At 48.1% G+C, this 26,501-nt stretch overlaps 2 long non-coding RNA genes across 2 annotated transcripts in view; both read right to left on the minus strand.

Annotated features, from left to right (window-relative positions):
- LOC128122382 (uncharacterized) overlaps positions 1-9,631 on the minus strand; it is a 65,479-nt gene extending 55,848 nt beyond the window's left edge. Inside the window, exon 1 of the long non-coding RNA XR_008222414.1 lies at positions 9,341-9,631. This is a non-coding gene — a long non-coding RNA (uncharacterized LOC128122382). The remainder of the gene's footprint in view (positions 1-9,340) is intronic.
- Positions 9,632-13,799: 4,168 nt separating this feature from the next.
- Positions 13,800-26,501, minus strand: part of LOC128122387 (uncharacterized) — a 35,090-nt gene continuing 22,388 nt past the window's right edge. The window contains exons 3-4 of the long non-coding RNA XR_008222419.1: positions 23,694-23,916; positions 13,800-14,435 (exon numbers count right to left, since the gene is read on the minus strand). This is a non-coding gene — a long non-coding RNA (uncharacterized LOC128122387). The remainder of the gene's footprint in view (positions 14,436-23,693; positions 23,917-26,501) is intronic.

Consider the following 26,501-nt stretch of genomic DNA (forward strand, 5'->3'; position numbering starts at 1 on the left):
GGGCTAGAGAGGGTCACAAGACTCACCTGAGTGACTAACACTCCCTGCCATGTGTTGCATGGATTTTACTTTAACTGCATGTGGCCTCAGTGAGGGGCTAGAGCATATAGGCAGAGAAGGCTAGGGAGTAGACTCCATCTATGTGGCTATGAGGAAGCCCTCATCCCTGCTGGGTAAAGGCTTTCCAGGTACAGCCTGTTCCCACATCCCTGGAAGTAACCCCTTGGTTACTTGGGAGGGAAGCACAATAAATTCATTGGTTCCGCAGAGTAAACTTTGATGGACTCAGGTCTCAGTTTGTCACTGGGATCTGTCTCAGTAACTTTTCATTGCTGTGATAAGATAACTTGATCAGGGCAACTATAGAGGAGTTTATTGGGGACTTAGAGTTTCAGAGGGTGAGTCCATGACCATCATGGTGAGGAGCATGGCAGCAGGCAGGCAGGCAGGCATGGCGCTGGAGCAGTAGCTGAGAGCTCACATCTGACCCAATGGTTGCAGAGAGAGAGGCCGGCAGACAATTGGGACAAACTTGGATTTTTGAAACCTCAAAGCCCACCCCACCCCTCACCTGGTGACACGCCTCTTCTAACAAGGTCACATCTCTTAATCTTCCCCAAAGGGTTCCACTAACTGAGGATCAAGTATTCAAATGTATGACCTATGGGGGCCACTCTCATTCAAACCACCATAGGACCTTAGGAGGAGGGGTAAATATTGTTCTCATTCCCCCGGGGAAGGTTTTAAACAACGCCTATACATCCCCCTTGTTCTAATACTCATCCGTCAATTCTGTTCCTTTAGAGAATTATGATCCAACATTGTCAAGAAACTGATGAGGGCCCTTTCTGGAGTCTCACCTCATTTTTCTGCATGTCTAAGCCTCATGCCAGGAGCTCACAGGCCTGATGGTTGTAGCTTTGAGTCAGTTTTGAAAATGAAAAGCATGAGTCGTAGATTTTTTTTTTCCACATCATTCTGACAATCTACATGCGCTATCACCGCTCGGCATATTTCATGAGATTTTAAAGTTATGATATATGTACCTATTTCCTCGCACGGTGAATTAAAATAATAGCCGAGGTTTATATGCACAACTTGGGATCACATGATGGTTTCCCGATGGTTATGGGGTATTTCATTAAACATAATGTCATGTTTTACTGTATATCTACTTCACCTAAATTTTATTATTATTATATATTATGCTTTAATGACTATCCTTTCCATTGTTTCTTAGTAGTGACTCATTATTTCCCGAGAATCATTTCCTTAAGATTGATTCTTAGAAGTGAGTGATTAGGTCAAAGGGGAGACATCAGCATTGGCAAGCTTCTTCAAGGGCTGATGAAGTGGTTCCGAGGGAAAAGCTTGCAACATGAACTTGAGGACCTGAGCCTGGGCCCCTAGGACCCATGTAAAGGCCATATGTGGTCCTCCGCATGGCTCTGTGAGCCTGTAGCCACAGAGCTGGGGTTGGGGTGTCCCGGCGGAATCCACAACGATGGGACTGCGGGGTTTGCTGACTGCCAGCCTAGCGCAAAGAGAGAGCTCCAGACTCAGTAAGAGACTGTCTCCTAAGGGAACAAGATAAAGAGTGACAGAGGACACCCAATGTCCCGCTCTGGCCTCTGCACACATGCATCCCCACACTCTCAGACCCCTACATGCGCACATTCAAAAAACAACGCGCGCGCGCGCGCACACACACACACACACACACACACACACACACACACACACCTTCTTCAAGTATGCTTCCAATTTCCTCCCACAGCTTCAGCAACACTGTGAATAATTATGTTGAAAAACAATTCTTGTTGGGACAGGCACACCCAAAAAAGCAGTGGTTGAGCTGGGTCGCGGCGGTGGCGGCAGCGCACGCCTTTAATCCCAGCACTCAGGAGGCAGAGGCAGGAGGATCTCTGAGTTCCAGGCCAGCCTGGGCTACAGAGTGAGTTTGAGGATAGCCAGGACTATGCAGAGAAACCCTGTCTCAAAAAACAAAAACAAACCAAAAAAAGGTCAAGTTTTTGGAAAATACTATAGAAGGGCTGGTTGTGTGCCTAGGTGGAGGAGTGCTTGTCTAGGACACAAGAGCATGAGGCCCTGGACTGAATCCCCAGCATCACCAAAACAGAAGAGAGGTACAGTAAACTAAACGTGTGTCACACACACACACACACACACACACACACACACACACACTCAAATCTATCTGTCTCTGTGTGTGTGTGTGTGTGTGTGTGTGTGTGTGTGTGTGTGTAGGCAAGGTTAAGAGTGCTGGCCTACTGTGTCAGGGACCCTCATTTGGAACCTATAGATTAAAAAGTAAAAAATAATACACAAATTAAGCTATAGTAAAATTAAGGACTGGAGTGTCAGCTCGGTGGGAGAGCACTGGCCCTGAATTTGGTCCTAAACACTGAAAAATAAATTAACATGTTCTGCTCATCAAAGTGTCATTAAAACATCAATACAAAAAGCATAAAAACGCCTTTAATCCCAGCACTCGGGAGGCAGAGCCAGGCGGATCTCTGTGAGTTCGAGGCCAGCCTGGGCTACCAAGCGAGTCCCAGGAAAGGCGCAAAGCTACACAGAGAAACCCTGTCTCGAAAAACCAAAAAAAAAAAAAAAAAAAAAAAAAAAAAAAAAAGCATAAAAAAAAAATCAACATAAAGCCAAGTAAAGTGGTGTGCACTTGCATTCCCAGAGAAGGCAGGATGATGGGGAGCTCAAGGTCATCCTCAGACACATGAGTTTCAGGCTAGCCTGGGCTACATGAGAGCCTGTCTTCTTAAAAGAAGAAGAAGAAGAAGAAGAAGAAGAAGAAGAAGAAGAAGAAGAAGAAGAAGAAGAAGAAGAAGAAGAAGAGGGGCTGGAGAGATGGCTCAGTGGTTAAGAGCACTGACTGTTCTTCTAGAGGACCTGGGTTCAATTTCCAGCAACCACATGGCAGCTCACAACTGTCTGTAACTCCAGTGTTAGGGTACTAATCCACCAATGTACATAAAATAAAGAAATTATATTTTTAAAAAAAGAAGGAGGAGGAGGAGAAGAAGAAGAAGGATATTGAGAAGAAATATCTACAACACATAATTAGTAAAGAACTTGTATTGCTCTATCAGATGACTAAATAACAGTAAATCTTACAAATAAAAGTGTGTGCCCACTTGGGAGGCAGAGCCAGGCAGATCTCTGTGAGTTCGAGGCCAGCCTGGTCTACAGAGCGAGATCCAGGGCAGGCTCCAACGCTACACAGAGAAACTCTGTCTCGAAAAACAAAACAAAACAAAAAAAAGTGTGTGCCAGGTATGATGTCATATACATACAATACTAACACTCTGGAAGTTGAGGCTGGAGGATTGCTGCAAGTTTAAGGCCAGCCTGGGCTTCATGGAGAATAACAAGTCAGCCAGGATTGTATAAGATTCTATCTCAACAGCTCCCCATAAACAAACAAACAAACAAACATCGGGGAATAGAGCTAAGGTAAAACTGAAAGAAAATCTGCAGCATTACGTGCATATTTAACATTGCTGAGAAGTGAAGGGAGTTTTACTCAAACTAGAATACTGAAAAAATCAATGTGAGATGAATGGGTTTTGTTGTTGCTGTTGTTTTGAGACAGAGCCTCACACAGCTCACATAGCTCAGGCTGGCCTTGAACTTGCTAAATAGTCAAGAATGACTTTGAACTTCTGATCGTCCTAGTTCCACAGGGAGAGTGCTGGGACTGGAGGTGTGCACCACTGCACCCAGTTTATGCAGTGCTGGGGATCGAACCCCAGGCTTTGCGCATTGGAGGCAGGCCCTCTGATAACCGACCTCTAGTTCCAGCCTTCTTATTTTGGAGGCAGAGTCTGTTGTAGCCCAGGCTACTCTCACACTTGCTACGCGGCCAAGCATGACTCTGAACTCCTGATCTTCTTGTTTCTACCTCTCAAGTGCTGTAAATACAGGCATGAGCCACTACGTCTGACTGCAGAGGAGAAAAACAAAATTAAATAAAAGCCAAGCATACAGTAGAGAGAATTTTTTATTACTATACTTTGTTCTTTGATTTAAAAAAAAAATACTGCTAAGAGCTGAACCTACAACCTTGGGCTTACTAAAAACGGTGTGCTCTTACACTGGATGTGATGGCTCATGACTATAACCCCAGCATGGGAGACCAAGGCAGGAGAATTGTCATGAGTTTGAGACCAACCTGCACTACAGAGTGAGACTTGGTTTCAAGAAAACAAAACTGCTGGACCACAGAATTTACACTCAGGAAGGCTTTAGATTGAAAAAACTCTGATGAGACTATTAATTAAAAACAAATCACTATGAGGAATGAAGAAGGGGTCATTTCAAGAACTCCCACATACATAAAGATACTGAGAGCGGGGCTGGAGAGCTCTGTGGGTAAAGTGCTCACTGAGTAAGCACTGGGCTCAGAGTACCAGCACCCATGTGATGGCTGGGCCAGCAGGCACTGGGTTTAACGAGAGAGCCTGTCTTGGAAGATAAAGTGTAGGATGAAACGAAGACACCCATTGTCCACCTCTGGCCCCCACATGCATTTGTACACACGTGCACTCTTATAAATACATGCACATGCAAACATGCACACACACATACCACACAGTGTAAGTAAAAATAAAGTCAAGATACCAAGAGGATATTATGAGTAGCTTAATGCTAACAGTGAAAGGCTTAGATGAGACAGAAAATTCCTAGAAATAATGAATTATCAAGTGACTCATAGAAGACATGCAAAACCACAATATCCTATAAATCCTGTAGGTTCAAACAGCAATTATGAACCTGTAGTTGGGTCTGGTGGCACACATGTGGGAACGTGGGAGATGAGCTTTGGAGGATCAAAGACTCAAGGTCAGAGCCTGCAAGATGTCTCAGTGGGCAAGGTGCTTGCCTCCAAGCCGGGATTTGATCCCTGAGCCCCACATGGTAGAAAGAGGGAATAGACTCTCCCACAGATTGTCGTCTGCCCTCCACATGCATGCTCTGGCATGTGCACTGTGGTATACACGTGTGCACATACACTAAACAATTACTTTTTTTTTAATATTCAAGGTCAGTCTTAGCTACATAGCAAGTCTGAGACCAGCCTGGACTACATGAGAGTTTGTCTGAGAAAGAAAGAAGGGAGGGAGGGAGGAGGGGAGGGAAGAGAGAGAGAGAGAAAGAGAGACAGGAGAGAGGAAGTGTTGGAGATGGATCTAAGTTGGTAGAATGCTTACCTAGCATGTAAGGGGCCCTGGGTTCGATCCCCAGCATAAAACAGGTATGGTGGCAGTGTATGCAAACCCAGCCTCTGGAGCTGAAAGTTGGAGGATCAGAAGTTCAAGGTTATCATTGGCTACACGGCATGTTTTAAGCCAGCTTGGCTGTGTGAGACCCATTTTAAAATAAAAAGTCTTCCCAGGAAGAAAACTACAAATTCAGATAGCTTTGCCTTTGGATTAGGTTGAACATTCAAGGGGAAGATATCCCACGATTGCATTTCTTCTGTAAGTTGAGGCATTTCCACCTAAGGAACAGAAATTATCCTTAACTCACCTTATGGCGTCAACATTGACCCTGACCTCCAAATCTGAAGATCAATAAGGGAAAAGTAAAGGCCAGTCTGGTTTATGAACACAGCTATGAAATGCCTAAAGAAGTTTAACGGACAGAATTACCAGACATGGAAGGGAGAAGAGGAGTGACCACCAAGTTATATGCAAATCCAGGAATGTAAAGTTTGGTTAAAGTTCAAAAAGCAGTCTGCGTAATGGATCAGGACAGACTTCAAAAGGAGAGAGCAGGGCCAGTTATCTCAATGGAGGCAGAAAAAGCACCAGCTACATACAATCCAGCACTGATTGGATTAAATGCGGGAGTAATTGGAAAAAGGCTTTTGCCAAACCAGAACTGGAAAGAAACTTCCTTAGTCTTATAAAGACTGTTTTGGGGGGCTGGAGAGATGGCTCAGAAGTGGGGAGAGAGAGAGAGAGAGAGAGAGAGAGAGAGAGAGAGAGAGAGAGAGAGAGAGAGAGATCAGTAATTCTAGACCGCTATAACAGTTTTTGAATCTTAACATTTTAAAAAAATATTTATTTATCCATTATTGGTTCTATTTGGTTGGGTTTTTTTGTTTGTTTTGTTTTGAGACAGATTCTCTCTACATAGCCCTGGCTGTCCTTGAACTCACTATGTAGATCAGGGTGGCTTTGAATTCACAGAGATCTGCCTACCTATGCCTTCTGAGTGCAAGGATCAAAGGCATGTGTCACCATGCCCAGCCCTTTTTATCCATTTTTTTATGTATATGTTTGTGCCTGAGTGCACCATATGCATGTCTGGTACCCAGGGAGGTTAGAAAAGGACATCTGAGCCCCTGGATAATTCTTAAAATGTTTACATTTATTTACTTTCAGGGCAGGGGGTAGATGGGTGACGTGGACGCATGTACCACACCCTGAATGTGGAGGTCAGAGGACAACTTGGAGGATTTGGTTTTCTCCTTCCACTATGTGTGACCTGGGGATCAAACCCAGGTCACCAGGTTTGATGCAAAGTGTCTTGACCCTCTGAGTCATTGTATGAGCCCAGTTAATTTTTTTTGTTTGTTTTTTTAAGACAGGGTTTCTCTGTGTAACAATCCTGGTACTAACTCTGTAGACCAGGCAGGACTCAAACTCACAGAGATCAGCCTGTCTCTGCCTTCCAAGTACTGGGATTAATGGCCTGAGCCATCATCCCCAGCTTCAGTTTTAATTTTGATGCAATTTAATCTACCAATTTTTTTTTCAAGACAGAGTTTCTCTGTGTAACAATCCTGGCTGTCCTGAAACTCACTCTGCAGACCAGGCTGGCCTTGAACTCACAGAGATCCGCCTGCTTCTGCCTCCCAAGTGCTGGGATTAAAGGCGTGTGCCACCACTGCCCAGCTAATCTATCAATTTTTATAGTTTGTGTCCTTAGAATTTTGTTTAAGAAGATTGATAGTTTCAGTTCATAAATGGGAAGCTCATGTGGTAGAAGACGTGGGTCCATTCCTCTCCCAGAGCTGAGAAACTTCCCCAGCATCATTTGTTGGCAAGGCTAATCCATGGTTTAGCAGCTTCTGCTGAAAGTCAATGGGCTGCTTATGCGTGGCTCTTCACAATAGTGCCAGGTTTTTATTTATATGTACGAGGGTTTCGCCTGCATGTGCGTATGTACACCACGTGCATGCCTGATGCTCACAGAAGCCAGAAGAAGGCACCAGATCCCCTGGAGCTGGAAGTTGAAACCTGTTGTGAGCCACTGGATGTGGACACTAGGAAGTGAACACTGTTCCTCTGTAAGAGCAAGCACTCTTAACGCCAGGCCATCTCTCCAGCCCCTGATTTTGATTTTGAGACAGCCTCAAATAACCCAGGCTGACCTCAAACTTACTATGTGGTTAAGGATGACCTTGAACTCCTGATTCTCCTGGTTCTACCTCCTGAGTGCTGGGATTACAGGTGTGCACCACACCTGGTTTTAGATGGTGATGAGAACCAACCAGGACTTTGTGCATGCAGGTCAAGGGTTCTGCCAACTGAGCTGCATCCCCAACTGAACACTAGCTTTTTAATCCACCTGCACAAGGTTGAAAACCTAATTTTTTTTTTTGCCCCAATCAGTTAACCAATTTTATCCCCTCAGCCCAAATTATACTCTCTCTCTCTCTCTCTCTCTCTCTCTCTCTCTCTCTCTCTCTCTCTCTCTCTCGCTCTCGCTCTCGCTCTCGCTCTCGCTCTCTCTCTGTTGTTGTCCGATTGTTTATTTGTTTGTTTGTTTGTTTTCAAAGATAGAGTTTTTCTGTATACCCCTGACTGTCCTGGAACTCACTATATAAACCAGTGGAGAGAGTAAGTGGTATGGCACAGAGAGGAATATAAGGCTGGCAGAGACAGGAGCCCTGCCTTTTTCTGTCTGAGGAGTTGTGGAGGTAAGAGGTGACTGTGGTGCTCCTTTATGTCTCTGATTTTTCAGCTTTTACCCTGATATCTGACTCTAGGTTTTTAATATTATTAAGAATTTGCACTACAGACCAGACTGGCCTCAAACTCACAGAGATCTGTCTGCCTCTGCTTCCCAAGTGCTGGGATTAAAGGCGTGTGCCACCACTGCCAGACTGCCACATTTTAGGAAGATCTTTCTCAGACCCCACACCACCATCAAGAGTCGTGAAGAACTCTCTCTCCTCTCTGCCAGGCGCCCATCCTGTACCTCTGTCCCTCTCATCTTGTCCTGGTCATATCCATCCTCACAAGAGAACTATCTTCAGAAAGCTGTCCTCTGACCTCCATACCTACGCAGTGGCATGTGAGCACCTGCACACATACACATACACAATTAATTAAAAAATAGTAATGTCCGGGGCAGGGGCTATAAAATGGCTCATTCGTAAATGATAAAGAGGTTGACTCATATGCAAAAAGCCCTGAGTTTGGTCCCCAGCAAAGTGAGAAAGATCAATGGTTGAATGCCACCGGTGGTTGAATACAATGGGTCTCTTGTAGCCCAGGCTACCCTGAAATTTACTCTGTACCTGAGTCTAGCCTTAAAGTCTTGATCTTCCTGCTCCCCCTCCCCACCTCCCAGGGCTGGGATTACAGGTGTGTGAGACTGCACTGGGGTAGATTTTTACTGTAGTTTTTGAAACAGGGTCTTAATGTTAGTCCTGGCTGGCCTAGAACTCACTATATAGATCAAACTTGTTTGTAATTCACAGAGATCCGCCTGCCTCTGCCTCCTGAGTGCTGGGATTAAAGGTATGTGGCACCACTACCCGGCCAGAGTAATTTTTGATTCCAGTATTGAAGTACATAAACAGTTCTCTCTCTCTCTGTCTCTCTCTCTGTCTGTCTCTCTCTGTGTCTCTCTGTCTCTCTCTCTGTCTCTCTCTCTGTCTCTGTCTGTCTCTCTCTGTCTCTGTCTGTCTCTCTCTCTCTCTCTCTCTCTCTCTCTCCCCTTTGTCTCCTCTTCATTCTTCTACAACAGCCCAGCCTTCCCTCCTACACCCAGGCTTCCAAGGAGCGGTTATCTGTCAGTGAGATCCTTCCACTTCTCAACTTCATGAATCCCATCCTCCCATAGACACTGCCTTCTCTGCAGCCTACCGTCCATCACTCCATCCCGAATTCCACTGATTTGTTCCACCTCACTCCTGCCCGACCCTGGAGGCTCTGTCCTAACATTACCTATTCTTCTTACAGCACGGTCATCTGGCAAAGCCACACAGCCCTAGTAAATTCAGCCCTTTATCCCCGCTTGGGTCCCACAGGCAACCAGAACTGAAGATGAACCTCTAACTCACCGACCAGCCTCCACTCGTTCATTATATAGTTCTTTTTCCGAGCTGGAGGAGTCAAGGCCTCATGCCTGCTCCTCACAGCCGAGCTGCAGGCTCAGCCCCCAGGCCCCTTCCAAGGACCACAAGTGCCCAGCCACTACACGCCATCCCTGAAGTCGATTCACACCCGCTCTCCTAGACGACTGCTTCACACCTCCTCCCCCACCTCACTCTCAGCTGACAACCTCTTCCGATTTTGCTAAGAAAATAGAAGCCCTTGGCAGAGAAGTTGTGCCAGCTCCGCTGCTCCCCACCCACCTGCATCTGTACCCATCCGCTCTGCCTTTCCTCCCACTGAGGCGGCGCCCGCCCTTGGCCCACGGCAGGGCAGCCCCGTTTCTTGTTTCCTTTCTCTTTTCTTTGTTGTTTTTAGACAGAGTCTTACGAAGCCCAGGCTAGCCTTGAGGTTGCTGTGAAGCCAAGGTTAACCGTGATCTCCTGATGCTCCTCCTGCCTCCACCTCCCGAGTTCTGAGATTACAGGCATGTGCCACTCCACCCGGCTAGGCACCAGATGCCAACCCCACCTGCCTCTCCAGGGCTCTGTGCCAACGCTCACCCTCTCCTCACCCATACTTCCTGTCTCTGTGATTATTTCCACCAACACACAAAAAGCCTCTGAGTTTTCTTTCTGAAAGGAAAAAAAAATCCCTCCTGACCTTGTGCTCTCAAATAGCTTCCTTCTTTCTTGCACCCCGCCCCCTCACCCATGACGTGACTCCTGAAAGGAGTGGACCCTTTGGACCTCCTTCAAGCCCTCCCCTTCTCTCTACCTGTATGGTCCTCACTCCCATCAGACCCCCGCAACCCCTCGCTAGCCCAAAGGTGTCATCAAAGTGTTCTCTCTCCATACCGTTAAGTTCAGTGGTCAGTCATTGGACCTCCCCTTCCTTCTGTCTCTTCAGCACACAAGAATTCATCTTGGAGCCCAGAGGTGGTGGTGCACACCTTTAATCCCAGCAGGCAGAGCTCTATGAGTTCAAGACCAGCCTGGTCTACAGAGAGAGAGTTCCAGGATAGCTAAGGCTACACCGAGACCCTGTCTGAGGGGAAGAAAAGAGCTCATCTTGTGCCAACAAGGTGGCACACTGGGTAACGGTGCTTTCAGCCAAGCCTGATGATCTGAGTTCAATCCCTGGAACCCACGTAGTGGATGGAGAGAACCAACCCCACAAGTTCTTCTTTGACCTTCACATGCATACCCCAACCTACCCACAGTACACAAATAAGTAAATAAATGCTTTCTAAAAAGAGAAAAGTACATCTTCCATCCAGGCACCCAAGAGGATCTTGAGTTCAAGGGCATTCTGACCTAACAGTGAGTTCCATGCCTGCCTGTACCGCAGAGTGAGACTCTGTCTCAATAAGAGAGAAAAGGAGGGCGCATCTCCCCACACTGGCATCGAGCAGTGACCCGCCTTCTCCATCCCTTTTGCCCACATCTGCTCATCTCCAAGGCCCATGGACGCCTTGCCTCCACCTACTGTCTCCACCCTGATAACCTCCTCCAGAGTCCTGGCTTTAAACGTCATTTAGCTGCTGGTAACTTCCAAATATATACCGCAGCCGAACCTTTTTCGAATTCCATTGCTATTGTCTCCTAAGGCTGACTCACAGCCACCCCTAACAATCAGGCTCAGCCTGCCAATTCTCCCAGTCCATAGCTGGCCCACTTTCCTGCAGACATTCCGGTTTTGACTCTCAAGCTCTCCGTCCCGCATCCGGAGTGCATGCATCCAGAGCGCATCAGTGGCATCCCCAACATGGCTGCCAGTGGGCCCTCTCCTCCCTGAGCAGCCCCGGCAGGCTCAGCACGCATGCGCATGCGTGGCACTCCAGGACCAGGGGGCTACAGTGGCTGAAGGCTCAAGTCCTGAAGACATTGCCATTCCATTGTGTGGCTTCCATGGCATGCTAATAGGAACTCTCCTCTGGGTCTGATTGTTTTTAAGACTCATGAAAGTCCTGGTGGTGACCTCTATAAAAGGCATCCTGGCTCCTGACCTACATGGCTTTCATTTGTTTGTCTGGTTGGCTTGTTTCATTTTTTATTTTTTAATACATTTATTTAATGTATTCATTTGAGACAGGGCCTCACTATGTAGCTCTGGCTTCCTTGGAACTCTCTACATAGACCAGGCTGATCCACCTGTCTCTATCACTGGAGCGCTAGAATTGAAGGCATATGCCACCACCCCCAGCATTTTTTTTTAAGACAAGGACTCATGTATCCCAGGCTAACCCCAGATTTCATATATAGCCAAGGATAACCTTGAACTCCTGATCTTCTTGCCTCTACCTCCCAAGTACTGAGACTACAGGTATGTACACCCCCATTTTATGAAGTGTTAGGGTTCGAACCCAGAGCTGTGTGCACACTAGACAAACATTCTAAGTGAACCACATCCCCAGATCCATAGCCTGGCTTTCAAGGTGGATTGGGACCCCCTGGCCCAGGAATTGGGAATGGGAGGTGTCTGTCCTTAAGATCACTCCTGAGGGGGCTTTCTCAGCAGCAAATGGCAACACCAGGCTGACTTCCCCTTCCAACACTACTCACAGCTACAATTTACAAACCAAGAATTAACGTCTGGAACACTCCATGCCGCGGTCTCCCAGAGTGGGAGGGAGGATCCTGCAGCAGGCTCTGCTGCCCTTGGAAGCCAGGCACATTGGCAGCCGCTCCCCGGGTGAAGAAGCATTCTCCGGGTCATGCTAATCTGCTGTTTCCTCCTCTTCAGAGTGTCTGGCTGAGGCTAAATTGAATTATTTATCTAGTCCTGTGGGCCCGTGTCACTTATCCAGACAACCAGTTTATTCATGACTCTACACTATCAATTTCAACATGCAATTTGCAATGAAATCTGACTGATCAGCAATGCCATAATTAGTTGCAAATGTCTGTGCCTGTGTTTGTTTGGTGTAGGGTCTGTTTCATTAAAGTGACGGAGGCCGGTAAACGCCGTGTCTTTGCCTGGGACTTAGGATGAGGCACAGCTGTGTCACAGGGCAGGGCCAGGCCTGGGGTCGGGCTGTAAGAGAAATGAAAAGGATTCCGAGCTGCGGCACCAGAGCTGCGCTTTTTGCCTCCTGGGTTTCTGTAGTTGCTGTATTTGTATATATGTTTATTTAAGTTTTGTTACGCTTATTTGTTTACTTCTTGTGTGCACAAGTATGCACATGTGTGGGCCACAGCACATGTGTAGAGATCAAAGGACAACTTGAAGAAGTAGGTTCTCTCTCTACCATGTGGGTGCCATGGATTGAACGCTGGTCATCATGCTTCAAATCAGACGCCTTTGCCCACTGAGCTGGCCTGTTTGTTTGTTTTAGATGCAAAGCTCCTGTAGCCCAGGCTGGCCTCAGACTTACCATGTAGCTGAGGTTGACTTGGACCTCTGATCTGCCTACTAAAGCCTCCTCAGTGCTGGGATTACAGGTGTGCATCACCACACCCTGCATTTGGTTTCCATCCTAAACTGCTTGTTGATGTCACCCCAGTGCCTGGGGTTGAACAGATGATGCCACGTGTAATCCACAAGGGAGAAGTGGAGCCACCCTGAAGGCCTCTTCTGCTCCCAGATCTGCTTGAACACCTCCAGGGACAGAGGCTTCCAGCCTGAAGTGGCTCTGCTTTCGAGAACGTTCTTTTCCTCGTCTCAACTCAGAAAATGTCGTATTGCGTGGGCTCAGAGGCAGCCGACAAAGGGGGACTACTCAGCCATCCTTCCTGGGGATTGTAATAGTCAGTGCTCCTAGGTTCAGGGAACCTGACCCAGGGCCTGGAGAACGCTAGGCAAGTGCTCTGTGCCTCTGACCTCTGAGTCCTGAAAAATGACTATTAATTAAGTGGACTGACGTTGGGTCAAGCATGAATATAGTAAAAACACTCACGTCACTCGGAGATTCTCTGGGCAAAGCTGACATTGGCCCAGATGGCCCTGCAGATCAGGCTCTGTCAGACACTTGATGTCACTGTTGTCTCTGCGGCCACCATCCACCAGACACACCGTAGGCTCTGCCCTCACCCGGGGCTGCAAACGTCTCCATTGTCCTGGGCGGGTCACGGCCACCCAAGACGCCTTCCATGGAGACCTTTCTGTAGTCCTGGCTTTTCTGGACCGCCGGCCCATGGGTTTGACCGGGAGAGCCTGTGTCTTGGGCCCGGGGCAACTTCCCATCACAGGAAGAAGGCTTCAGTTCTGAACAGCCAAAAAGAAAACTTAAGAATCAAACCAAACATCAATAGTCTCCATTCCCCCTCTTCTGGTAATAGCAAACCAATTTTCTAAAAAAGATTTGTTTGTATTACTTTTTAATTGTGTGTGTGTGTGTGTGTGTGTGTGTGTGTGAGAGAGAGAGAGAGAGAGAGAGAGAAAGAGAGAGAGAGAGAGCGCACACACACACACACACACACAGGCAGGTACCCATCAAGGCCAAAAGCATCAGATACCCCTAGATCTGGAGTTACAGGTGGTTGTGAGCCGCTAGATTCATTCATGTGCTGGGAACGGAACTCAGGTCCTCTGCAAGAGCAGTTCATGCTCTTAGTGCTGAGCTGTCTCTCCAGTCGGTCCCCAGCATCCCAATTCCTTACCTGGGCAACTATTACTCTCATCACTTCCAGCCTGAGTGCTTCAGATGGGGTTAACTCCCTGGCATGAGAGTCACACATGAGCCATGCCTCACCCAGGAGAGCTATAGAGCATCTTACCTGTCGTGCTGAGCGGCAGAGGGCCCTGTGTACAGTGCCGAGATGCAGAGAGCCTTACCCACATACAGAGCTGTGTAGCATCTCATTCATCGTCCAAAAGATCAGATCATCCAAATCTGCCTTGTGCATAGCCTTCTGGATGGAGCAGAGTGCATTATGTTCAATCAGGACTCCAGGATGTCTTATGGACCATGCAGAGCTGCATAGTGGCTGGTTTGGACCAAACCCTGTGGTCTGACTGTGAGATACTTAGAGAGCCAGGAAGGCATGCTCTTCATTCACCCGGGCTTGAAGGTGTGAGAGTGTCATCCTGGAGCTGCTGACAGGTGTGCCGCCACCACAGCATCTGGGGGAGGGGAGTCGGTTCAGCAAGTCAAAGCGCCAGCCACGCCAGACCATCGACCACCTGAGCTTGACCCAGTGGAGGGTCACTGCAAAGCTAAGGCTGGCTTGATCTGGCCAAACTCTGTCTAAAACAAACAAACAAACAAACAAACAAACAAACCCAACAACAACAAATAACCACTCAGGGTTGGGGAGATGGCTCAGTTGGTAAAGGGCTCGCCAGCACGAGGCCCTGATTTCAGATCCCTAACGTCCATATGAAAGCTGGGTAAGGCAGGACCCATTGGTGCCTCCAGCACCGAGGTGGGGACAGGTAGACCCTGGAGCTCACGGGTCAGCCAGTCTAGCTGAATCAATGAGCTCCAGGTTCAGTGAAAAAACTACTGTCTCGCCGGGCGGTGGTGGCGCACGCCTTTAATCCCAGCACTCGGGAGGCAGAGCCAGGTGGATCTCTGTGAGTTCGAGGCCAGCCTGGGCTACCAAGTGAGTCCCAGGAAAGGCGCAAAGCTACACAGAGAAACCCTGTCTCGAAAAACCAAAAAAAAAAAAAAAACAAAAACAAAAAAAAAAAAACTACTGTCTCAAAAACTAAGGTGGAGGGCTGGTGTGGTGGCTGAGTGGACCTACTGTCAAGCTTGATGGCTGGGGTTGGATTCCCAGAACCCTTGTGAAGGTGATAGAGTGGACCAGCTCTACAGAGCTGTCCCCCGACCTCCACATGCACTCCACAGCACACTCTCCTACACACACTAGTGGAAAATGAAAATGAATTAAATAAAACGAGGTGGAAAGTGAGGAAGATAATTGATGTCCACCACTGGCCTCCATGTGCACATATGTAAACGTGGACACATGAGCTCATATGCACCACACGCACAAAACAAATAAACTAATGAAAAATTATACCTACTCATCTGTCGTGTGTGTAAACATGTGTGTACAGAGGTCAGAAGACAGCAGGGGTTTCAGGATCAAACTCAGGTTGTCAGCTTTGATGGCATGTGCCTTTACACTGCCCGTGGGTGCGTGTGTGTGTGTGTGTGCATGTGTGTGTGTGTGTGTGTGCATGTGTGTGTGCGTGCGTGCGTGCGTGTGTGTGTGTGCGCGTGTGTGTGCGCGCGTGTGTGTGCGCGCGTGCGTGTGTGTGTGCGTGCGTGCGTATGTGTGCGCGTGCGTGCGTGCGTGCGTACGTGTGTGTGTGTGTGTGTGTGTGTGTGTGTGTGTAATAGGATTTTCAGCCATGCTATCCCTATAGAGTTGAGAAAACTAACCTAGGTCTATTTTAATGTCTATTAGAAAATCCTTCCTGGCATCTGGAATCGGATCACACCTATAATCTTAGCTCTTAAGTGGCTGAGGCAGGATGATTGGGGACAACCTAAGCTATACAGTGAGATCCTGAGATTCTGTCTGAGAAGGGCGAGAGGAGAAGGCAAAGGAAGGGGAGGAGGAGGAAGAGGAGAGGAGGGAAAAAAGCCCAGGGCTAGGCCGAAAAGAGATCTCTCAGTGGTAAAGGTGTCTCCTGCCTAGACTGATGACTTGAGATGACGAAGTTCGATCTCCAGGACCCACAGTGTGGAAAGAGGGAACCAATCCCACAAGTTGTCCTCTGACCTTTATACACACCACACATGCACCCCCCCACACTCAAAATGAATAAATGTAATGAATAAATTTTAAAGGGGGTGGGCTGAGAGTGTAACTCAGTGGTGGAGGAATTGCTTAGCATGTATAAGTCCCTGGATTCAGTTCCCGGGAGATTGAACACACACACACACACACACACACACACACACACACACACACACACTCCTGGCATCATGGTAATACTCAAACTGAGGTCCCTGGCTATTCTTGGCCCGCATCTCTCCTAGGTCTGGCTGCATGCAGTGGATACAGGCAGCAGGCAGTAATAATCCCAGCAGCTCCACAGGCTAGGATAGAAGGCTCACTTCAGTCCAGGAAGTAGAAGCCAGAGGTTCAGCACATCAGTCTGCAAAGAGACCAGCAAACAAACAAAAGTAAACAAAGAAAAAGGTAAAAAGACAGTCTCCTTGGGGCTGGAGAGATGACTCATTGATCAAGAGCAACGGCTCTTCTTCCCGAGGACCAGGGGTTCAGTTCCAAACACTCACATGGAGACTCACAGCTGTCTGTAACTCTAGTCCCAGGGGACCTGTTGTCCTTTTCTGGCCTCCACAGGCACTAAGCATACACGCGATGCATTGGCATGAATAATTGACATACATACAGACAAAACACTCATACACATAAAATTAGTACATTGATTAACTGAAAAGAAACTCAGTTAGTTTCTAGAGAGACCAGCCCCTCTCACCAATGATCCAGAACCCCAAGAGGCCGAGGCAACTGTCTGGCCTTTGTCACGGTCCCCAGAACAATGAGCTAACCATGGTGCCAGGCTTCAAATCCAGCCCCTCACACCAAGGGACAACTCTGCTGAGACCCTGAGAGAATCCTTTCCCAAGCAAAATTCCTGAGACCCTTGCTGGGCGTAGTGGTGCTCTCCTTTAGTCCTGGCACTCGGGAGGCAGAGGCAGGCTGATCTCTGTGAGTTTGGGGTCAACCTGGTCTACAGAGTGAGTTCCAGGACAGCCAGAGCTACATAGTAAGACTCTGTCTCAAAAACAAAAACAAGGGGGCTGGAGAGATGGCTCAGAGGTTAAGAACACTGGCTGTTCTTCCAGAGGTCCTGAGTTCAATTCCCAGCACCCATATGGTGGCTCACAACCATTTGTAATGAGATCTGGCGCCCTCTTCTGGCCTGCAGGGATACATGCAAACAGAATACTATATACATAATAAATAAATAAATCTTAAAAAAAAAAAACCAACTGAACAAAAAGATTCCTGAGGTCCACTCTCCTATAGGCAGACAGACAGAAGGACAGGCCCCAGTGTTGTGAAAACCTGCTTGTAGTGTTGACAATGGCAAAGAAATTGGGGTTCCCTGAGTTGGAAGAGAAACGGGCACACAGAAGAAGTACCTGCTTACAGGCCAAGCCCTGGCTTAAGGCCCCAAGGCAAACATGAAAGCCCAGCACCTCTGCTGCATTCTGTCTTGGTTAAAGCCATGTGAGAAGTAATCCTGAACCTTCCTTTGAGTCATCCTGAATTCCACAAAGATAAGCACACAACTCCGAGGACACTCAGAGCCCCCACCCCACCCCTAGATGAGGACAATGATCCATGAAGCATAAGGCTGCTCTCTCTGCAGCTGGTGAATTAACCACCACACTTAGTGGACCACCTTGCAAGGCACACTTGAGCTGTGACGGTGATGGGCAATGATGGGCAGGGCCACACTTGACCAGGACTGCTTAGTTATAAATACCTCTTGCTCTCTATGTAAGCCCAAAAGGATGGACTTGGAGTCCCTGGACCCCTTAATCTACTCTTTCCACTGTAACCACATTGAACAAATCCCTTTTCTCTGCCTTCCATCACTACTTATCTCTTTAAGTGGCATACAGGGAACAAGGGACCGAGCCCAGCTTGTTGGGAGTGCCAGAGCCCTAGGCTTTGATCCTTTATAAAAACTGGTGACTAAAGCCAGCTCAGAAAGGGACCAGATGAAGACCTTCTCCTCCTGGCTCTAGAAACCACCTACCAACCCCACCCCTAGCCCTTAGCTATTATACATCAGTCCCTCAGGGCAACAGCCTTGGAATAGGTAGAAAACCTGAAAATGAAACCCCTCTTTTCCTGACAGCATTATATGACAACATTGGGGTGCCTGACCCTACATGTTTTTTTTTTGTTTGTTTGTTTTGTTTTGTTTTGTTTTGTTTTTCGAGACAGGGTTTCTCTGTGTAGCTTTGCGCCTTTCCTGGAACTCACTCTGTAGCCCAGGCTGGCCTCGAACTCACAGAGATCCGCCTGCCTCTGCCTCCCGAGTGCTGGGATTAAAGGTGTGCGCCGCCGCCGCCGCCACCGCCACCACCACCACCGCCTGGCTGACCCTACATGTTCTTATCCACAGTCAGAAAACTATGCTTCCCGGGAAGTCTAACCTCAATGTTCTGACCTGGGTTGGGCCTCCGTGTCGCCTGAGTGGGCTCAGTGGCCTCCAGGGATGAGGGCCTGCCAGTATGTGTTTTCTGCAGGTTCCTGGCACCCAGTTGGCCTGATCTCTAGAGTTTATTAGCCCGCTCTCATCCCATAGAACATCATCTTGGAGTCCTGTTTGGGGATTGGCACACACCGATTTTCCCTTAGGCACACATGACTATCCCTTACCATCACAGAGCACAGATACCTTTGACCCTGCAGTCATGGCAACAGAAAAATACAGGTAACTGCTATTTCTGGTCCCCAGTAGGAGAGGGGGATTCTTCCCACCAACTCTTCTGCTCCTTGGCTGCTCCTGGTCTTGGGGAGGTGCTAGAGTATATAAGGAGTAGAAAGTTCACTGAAGACAGATGCAGCTTTGAAGTCATTGCTCACGCTGGGATTGGATGTTCTTGTGGCTGTTTTTGAACGGCCCATGCTCCTATGACCCCTCACCCATTGGTTCACCAAGTTGGGCTTGGGTGGACTGGCTTGTTTGGTTTGTTTGTGGTGCCCTATCTAGGGTGAAAAGACAGCGGTTCACATCTTCAGAAGAAAAGACACATGTCACTTTGGCAGGTATTTGCCAGAAATGAAAGTTTGAAAAGGGTCTGTGGAGGGCTGGTCATGGTGGTCCCTTAGAAGGCAGAGGCAGGTGGATCTCTGTGAGTTCCAGGCCAGCCTGGTCTACCAAGTGAGTTCCAGGACAGCCAGAGCCACATAGTGAGACTCTGTTCCAATAATAAATAAATAAATGAATGAATGAATGAATAAATAAATAAATAAATAAATAAATAAATAAATAAGGGTCTGTGGTTGTGGTTGCCTGGTGTGCACATGGTCCTGGGATTGATCCCCAGCACCGAATAAACTGGGTATAGTGACAATAAGAAGATGGAGGCAGGAGAATCAGGAGTTCAAGGTCATCGTCAGCTATACAGCAAATTCAGGACCAACAAACCTTGTCTTTAAAGGAGGAAGGAAAGGAGAAATAGTTGAGAAGTTGCCTCTCTGATAATATAAACAAGTCTGATGATATCACCTGAAGTGCCAGCCTGTCATAAAAGCAAAGAGCCCCCTGTGGAAAACCAGTCAAAAATGTTCAGCACTCACCTTCCAACATTAAATACGGGTAGCCCCTCTTCCCCAACAGTTCATTCCTAACTACATGTGTCTGGCAAAGAGGCGCACAGCTGTAACCCAAAAAACACATGCAACGGTAATAGCCTAAGGTAGGAGCAACTCAGACTCCCGTCAGGAGTGGAGTGAGTAAATAAACAATGATACAGCCATAAAACACAATATAGCAAGAGACTGGGCAAAGGATTCTATCCTCCACAGCACGAGTGAGTAGAAGCCAGACATAAAAATAGCCCACACTATAAGATTCCATTGACAAAGTTCAAAAATAGATGAAACCCATCTGTGGTGGGAGAGGCCGAAACAGCGGTTGCCCTTGGGATGTGACGGGGACAGAGCACAGGGGAGATGGCAGTTCTGGAGCATTTGTACACTTCTGTATGAATTTGTACTTCAATAAAAAGTTTATTCAAGAGGCCTGGAGAGACGGCACAGAGGTTAAGAGCATTTGTGCTTGCAGAGAACCTGAGTTCAATTCCCAACACCTACATAGTGCTCACAACCATCCATTACTCCAGTTCCAGGGACTCCAACACCCTTTTCTGACCTCTGAGGGCACCAGGCACATATATGGTGCACGAGAACAAAATATCATACACATAAAAAATAATTCTTTTTGTTTGTTTTTATGAGATAGGGTTTCACTATGTAGCTCTGACTGTCCTGGAACACACTATGTAGACCAGGCTGGCCTCAAACTCACAAAGATCTGCCTGTCTCTGCCTCCCCAGTGTTGAGACTAAAGGTGTGTGCCACTATGGCCAGTTGAGCAAATAATGTTTCTTATTTTGTTTGTTTATCTATTGGCTTTCGAGACTAGTTCTGTAGACCAGGCTGGCCTTGAACTCAGAGAGATCCAACTGCTTCTGCCTCCCAAGTGCTGAAATTAAAGGCATGTGCCACCACTGCTTGGCTTTTTTAAGTTTATTTAAGCTGGGGTGAGAGTACACACACGTAGTACCCACATGAGACCCTGTCTTAAAACATATACACACTATATTTATTTATCTGTTAGGAGCACTGGTTGTTCTTCCAGATAACCTGGGTTTGATTTCCAGCACCTACATGGCAGTTCACAACCACCTATAAATCTAACCCCAGGGGATTCAATGCCTTCTTCTGCCCTCCTCTGGCACACAGACATACAGGTAGTACACAGCCATGTGTGCAGGCAAAATACACATATACACAAAATAAATAACACACACACACACACACACACACACACACACACACACACACACACACCACACACACACAGAGTCCGTGTGGCCCAAGCCACTCCACGCAGGAATGCCAGGGACAGCCCAGAAACAGTGGGGTGCATCTCATCGTGTTTCAGCCTCTGCTGATCCCTGGTTCTCCAAAGCATTCAAATCTGAGGTCAGCAAGCCGAGTTCTGGGGATATAGGAAAAGAGAGAGGTGACCTACTGGGGCGACATCCCTAGGAGGATACTGAAGGTATCAGAGGCTCCCTAGGCAGCCAGAAGAGGGCTTGCCCTGGCCTTGTCTGAGCAAACTATGTGGGTCACTGTGGAGGCTCAGCAGAGGTTGGCTCCCCACAGGACTTTCGAGATAGACCTATTCCTTAGCTCTCTGGAAAAGCATTTCGGAGGCCGAAGGAGCATGTGTTCAAAGTTATACCAGACTATTTAGTGAATTCCCGGGCAGCTTGGGCTGCATAGTAAGACTGTCTAAAGAAAAAAGGAGAAAAAGGAGGGGGGGGGGAAGGGTGTGGAGAATAAAGAGAGAGCGCACCTGTGGTCGAGTGAAGGCAGGATGGGTGGAGGGGTTGTCTTGGCCCTGAGCCCAGCTGCTCTCTTGGCTGTTTGAACTCTCAGCGCTTGTCTACTTCCTGCTGGCTCAGCTCAGCTTGCAGGCACTCAGGGCAGGCGGCCTAGGCACCTGACAGGTTTCCAGTGATGGGGAGGAGGTGCTGGACGACGGCCCATCTGCACCTGCTTTCAGGGTGAATAGCTCCCATCCCCATGACTGGATGCAACAGAAAGAGGTACCCTTGGAACCTTCCAATGGCAAGAGGCAGTAAGAGTGTCAAATGTGCCATGGGCTCTTTGTGATGCCTGTGGGAAGTCTGAATAGGATGAAGCTTCTGCTTTCAAGCCATATAGGCATGCACCCAATGGGTTGAAGAGAGCTCAGCTTGGGTCCTGATTGGGCACACAGCAGTCTTTGTAGGTGGATGGCTTATTGAAGAGGAGAGGCGTATTGGCCTAGAAGTCTAGACCATGAGACCAGAGAGAAGGATGGCTTCCTACTGGTCTCCCTTCACCCCATTGTACAGACAGGCAAACTAAGTCACAGAGGGAACTGTTGTCTCGTCCTTGCCTTATGGCTCATCTGCTGACCTTGGCTTTGCTTGGTGCCAGCATGCTCTACCCTAACGGCTCTCCTGCCTGACCTTGGCGTTTCTTTACTGTTACCATTGCTTCTTCTCATGCACACCCTTCTGCCCTGTTCTAGAATCAGGTAGGCCTGGTTCACAGGAAGGGTCAGCTGGGGAGTCTCCCTGGGTCATGCGTCCCTAAGGTTGGCTTTCAGGGACTGAGCTCCACTCATGTGGGGGGAAGCAGCAGAGACCATATGCAAATGACTAGCGTGGCTAGGTCCTTTATTCCCGTGCGCTGAAATCTGAAATTTGAATTTCATGTAACGAAAAAAAAAAATACTTATTTTTATGTGTATGAGTGTTCTGCCTGCATATATGTCTGTGTACCACACACATGCCTGGTGCCTGAGGAGGCCAAAAGATGGCACTGAATCACATGGAACTGTAGTTACAGATGGTTGTGAGCTGCCATGTGTGTGCTGGGAACCGAACCTGGGTCTTCTACAAGAGCAGACAGCACTCTTTCTGATTTTGTTTTGAGACAGATTCTTACTAGGTAGTCCTAGCTGACTTGGAACTTGCTTGGTAGACTGGGTTAGCCTCAGACTCACCACAAAGATCTGCCTGCTTCTGCCTCCCCTTGCTGGAATTAAAAGTGAGTGCCACCACACCCAGCAACAGTAAGCATTCTTTTTTTTTTTTTTTTGGTTTTTCGAGACAGGGTTTCTCTGTGTAGCTTTGTGCCTTTGCTGGGACTCACTTGGTAGCCCAGGCTGGCCTCGAACTCACAGAGATCCGCCTGTCTCTGCCTCCCGAGTGCTGGGATTAAAGGTGTGCGCCACCGTAAAAAAAAAAAAAAAAAAAAAAAAAAAAAAAGGCGTGTGCCACCACCGCCCGGCAGCATTCTTATTTTTATTTTTGTTGTTTTGTTTGTTTGGTTTTTGAGACAGGGTTTCTCTGTGTATCCCTGACAGTCCTGGAACTAGCTGTGTAGACCAGGCTGGCCTCAAACTCACAGAGATCTGACTGCCTCTGCCTCCCAAGGAAGGCAGGATTAAAGATGTACACTGCCACTGCCCGGCCTTATTTTTATTTTTATTTTTTTGTGTGTGTATGGCTGTTTTGCCTACATGCATAGTCTGTGTACTTCGTGTGTGCATGTTACCACTGGACAGCAGAATAGACCATCAGATCCGCCGGGACTGGAGTTACAGGTGGTTAAGAGCCACCATGTGGGTGCTGGGAACCAAACCAGGTACCTTTGGAAGAGCAGCCAGTGCTCTTAACAACTGAGCCCTCTCTCGGGCTCTAGCAGTAAGAACTCTTCAATGCTGAGCGATCTTTCCAGCCCCTCATGTAACTTTTACATGCTAGATATTATTTTCAAGTTTGTTTCCAGTTATTTAAAAAATGTAAACTCTGGAGCCGGTAGCCCCGATGGCAGAGTTCTTGCCCAGCACACTCACAGTGCTGGGTTGACTCCCAGCACCGCACAAACCCGGCCTACACACCTGCAACCCCAGCACGTGGGAGGCAGAGGTAGTGTCCCAGCTTATTTCTCTATTGTTGTGATAAAAACACTGACCAAAAGCAGCTCCAGGAGGAAAGGGTCTGTTTCATCTTAAGGGTGTATTTCAGTCCATCAAACAGGGAAGCCAAGGCAGAGACTAAAGCAGACCCCGTGGAGAAACACTACTTACTGGCTTGCTCTCCATGGCGTACTCAACCTGCTTTCTCCTACAATCCAGCGACATGCCCACAGGCCAATCTGATGGAGGCAATTCTTCAGCTGAGGTTCCTTCTTCCCAAGGTGACTCTGGTTTGTGTCAAGTTGACAAAAACTGACCAGCATGGGTAGGAAGACCAAGGTCATCTGGGCTATATAATGAGTTCCAAATCAGCTTGGGTTGTGTGAGATCTGGTCTTAAAAACAAAACAGAAAAGTAAAAACTGTTCTTAGCTTATAGACTATAAAAATATGTACATACATACATACGCCGGCAGTGGGTCCAATGTGGCCTTTGGGACATAGTGTATCAGCTCTCTATTCTACAGTGTTCTGCCCGGAGGCTCAGAGTGCCAGTCACCACAGCCATAAGTCATGGGTGGTAATACAGTGGCCAGCAGCTGCGGTTGGCCTCGGGCTGATGATTTCCTCGGATCTGGGATTTTAGGTGTTAAAGCCAGGGCAGTCCCGGGCAAAGCAGAACAGCTGGTCACCCTATTTGGCAACTGTTAACCCAGAGGGACCAGGCTTCGGGAGATAAGACAGCCAAGGCTCTAGTATGACCCTCTGGGGTCTGCCCCCCATCTCCCGCCCTGCCGGGTCCGTGGTCCTTGAAGTGTATGGTGGGGCCCTGTCCCATCGCAGCTGGTCTTCTGCAGGGAGCTGCCCGGCTCTTCCCAGCAAGGAAACCTCTGTGGTCAGGGCTCTCTCAATAGGCAGGAAGTTGAATCATCAGCTCCGGTAAGGTTTCTGTGGCGTGTGGGTCGGCCCCAGAGTCCAGGCTTCGGGCCCAGTGGCTGGCTCCAAACTTTGTTTTCTGCTTTCTCCGGAGAGGAAAGCTCCAGAGCGAGAGAGTCTAACGAAATGAGAGCCACTGTGTCAGGCACGTGAGAAGAGCGGGTTGAAGCGGGCTTCGTCCCCAGCTATGTGGCCTTTAACGACTCCCTCGTCCTTCTGCTCCTTAGCTTTCGTTTCTAGCACAGGATTCTGATTCTTGACATTTTGTCAAGACCAAAGTGAGAGGGCACCGGGTTCCAGGAGACTCCTAGGTTTAGCAGCGACAAATGATGCTTCAGTATACATCCTTATCACCAGCTTGCTTGGGGACAGAAGCTGTCATGCACCACAGTGCAGACTGAGGAGGCTCGGGAAAGATTTTTGTCAGGAGGTGGGGGTGTGTGGAGCATGGAGGGAACAGCCAGGGCAAGCTAGCTTAAGGTACTTCTTCTCAGTAACAACAATAATCATAGCACCTATTGTTTTTATTGTCTTATTAGCTCATTTATTTATTTTATGCACACATGTGGAGATCAGAGGACAACTTGCAGGAGTCAGTTTTCTCCTTCACCACGTGGATCCCAGGAATCAAACACAGGTCTTCAGGCTTGGCTGCAAGCACCTTTTCTGACTGTGCCATCTCACAGGCCCAACCTGTTGTTCATTAAGCGTTCTCTGTGGGCTGAGGATAGGGGGTGTGTATAGCATGGGTAAGGCCCTGAACTCCATGCCCTGCACTGTGTGTGCAGGGGGTGGGGCACCTGCAATATTCCCAGCCCTGGGTTATCTCCTTTGATCCTCACAATGACTTTTAAGATAAGAGTGATCATTGTTTACATTGTGCAAGTAATGCAAAGGAGGCCGGGAGAGTTAGAGACCTGCACAGGGTCACTGACGCAGCTACCCAGGTGGGGCGGCATTAACTCAGTGTTAGAATGACATTTTAGGGCAGGATTAAGTGACGCCGTAAGTTTTTGAGGGAATTCAAGCATAGAAACGTGGAGGAGTGTTCTCTTCCTGATACTGCTCAAGAACATTGGAAAACATTAAGAAGTTGAGAAAGGGAGCTCACAGGTGCGACAGAGAGTTGGCTCAGTGTGTAAGAGCACTTGCTGCTCCTGTAGAGGACCCAGGTTCAGTTCCCAGCACCCACAACCCTCTCTAATTCTAGTTCCAGGGAATCTGACGCCCTCTTCTGGCCTCAGGGAATCCTACATGAAGGTGGTGCCCACAGACACATACACATACGTTAATTATAAATCAATCAATCAATTCAAAAAGTGGTTTAGGGATTTGAGGCTGTAGCTTAGTGGGTAGAGAGAGCATTTACTACATAAGTGCAAGGACCTGAGTTCAGGTCCCCAGAACCTGAATAAAGCCGGAGGTGGTAAGCCCAAATGTGTAATTGTGGCACTCCTCCAGTGAGGTGGGAGGCTGTCACATGTAACAATCCTCGGAGCCTAGCAACTGCCGTCTTGGGGAGTTCACCTGTGCCACCTTGCAAAAGAGCACTCCAGCGGGGCTTGTTGACTGTTGACATTTGCTCATGGAGGGGTGGGGAGGGTCAGGAGATGCTCACTTGAGTATCCAGCAGCTCCCAGCCACCTGTTGTATGCAAATCTGCCCTAAGCACAAGTGGCCAAGGAGAGGGCTAGAGTACACAGTTCTTGGAATCACAGGGGAGGGGGACTCGTCCCTGCTGGACAAAAGCTTTTCAGGTGATACCTGTTGCAGGAAGAGTATCCGCACCCCTGTAAGTGACCTCTCACCTCTGCTCTCAATAAGGAAGCCCCAAAACTCACCGGTTCCACGGAGTGAACTCTGGCTGGCTGTCATTGGAACCTTACGGGGAGGGGTAGACCTTGTTGACATCTTCCCAAGGGAAGGAATTGTAACAACAGAGTCAGACACACAGAGACAGGAGAGTCCCTGGAAGTGGGTAGACCAGATAGCCCAGGAGGACTGTCACCCACAATTGTCCTCTGAAACACACACACACACACAC

Source organism: Peromyscus californicus, unplaced genomic scaffold, assembly GCF_007827085.1.
Source record: "Peromyscus californicus insignis strain IS unplaced genomic scaffold, ASM782708v3 Scaffold_3__1_contigs__length_106647218, whole genome shotgun sequence".
In the NCBI taxonomy this organism is placed as follows: domain Eukaryota; kingdom Metazoa; phylum Chordata; class Mammalia; order Rodentia; family Cricetidae; genus Peromyscus; species Peromyscus californicus.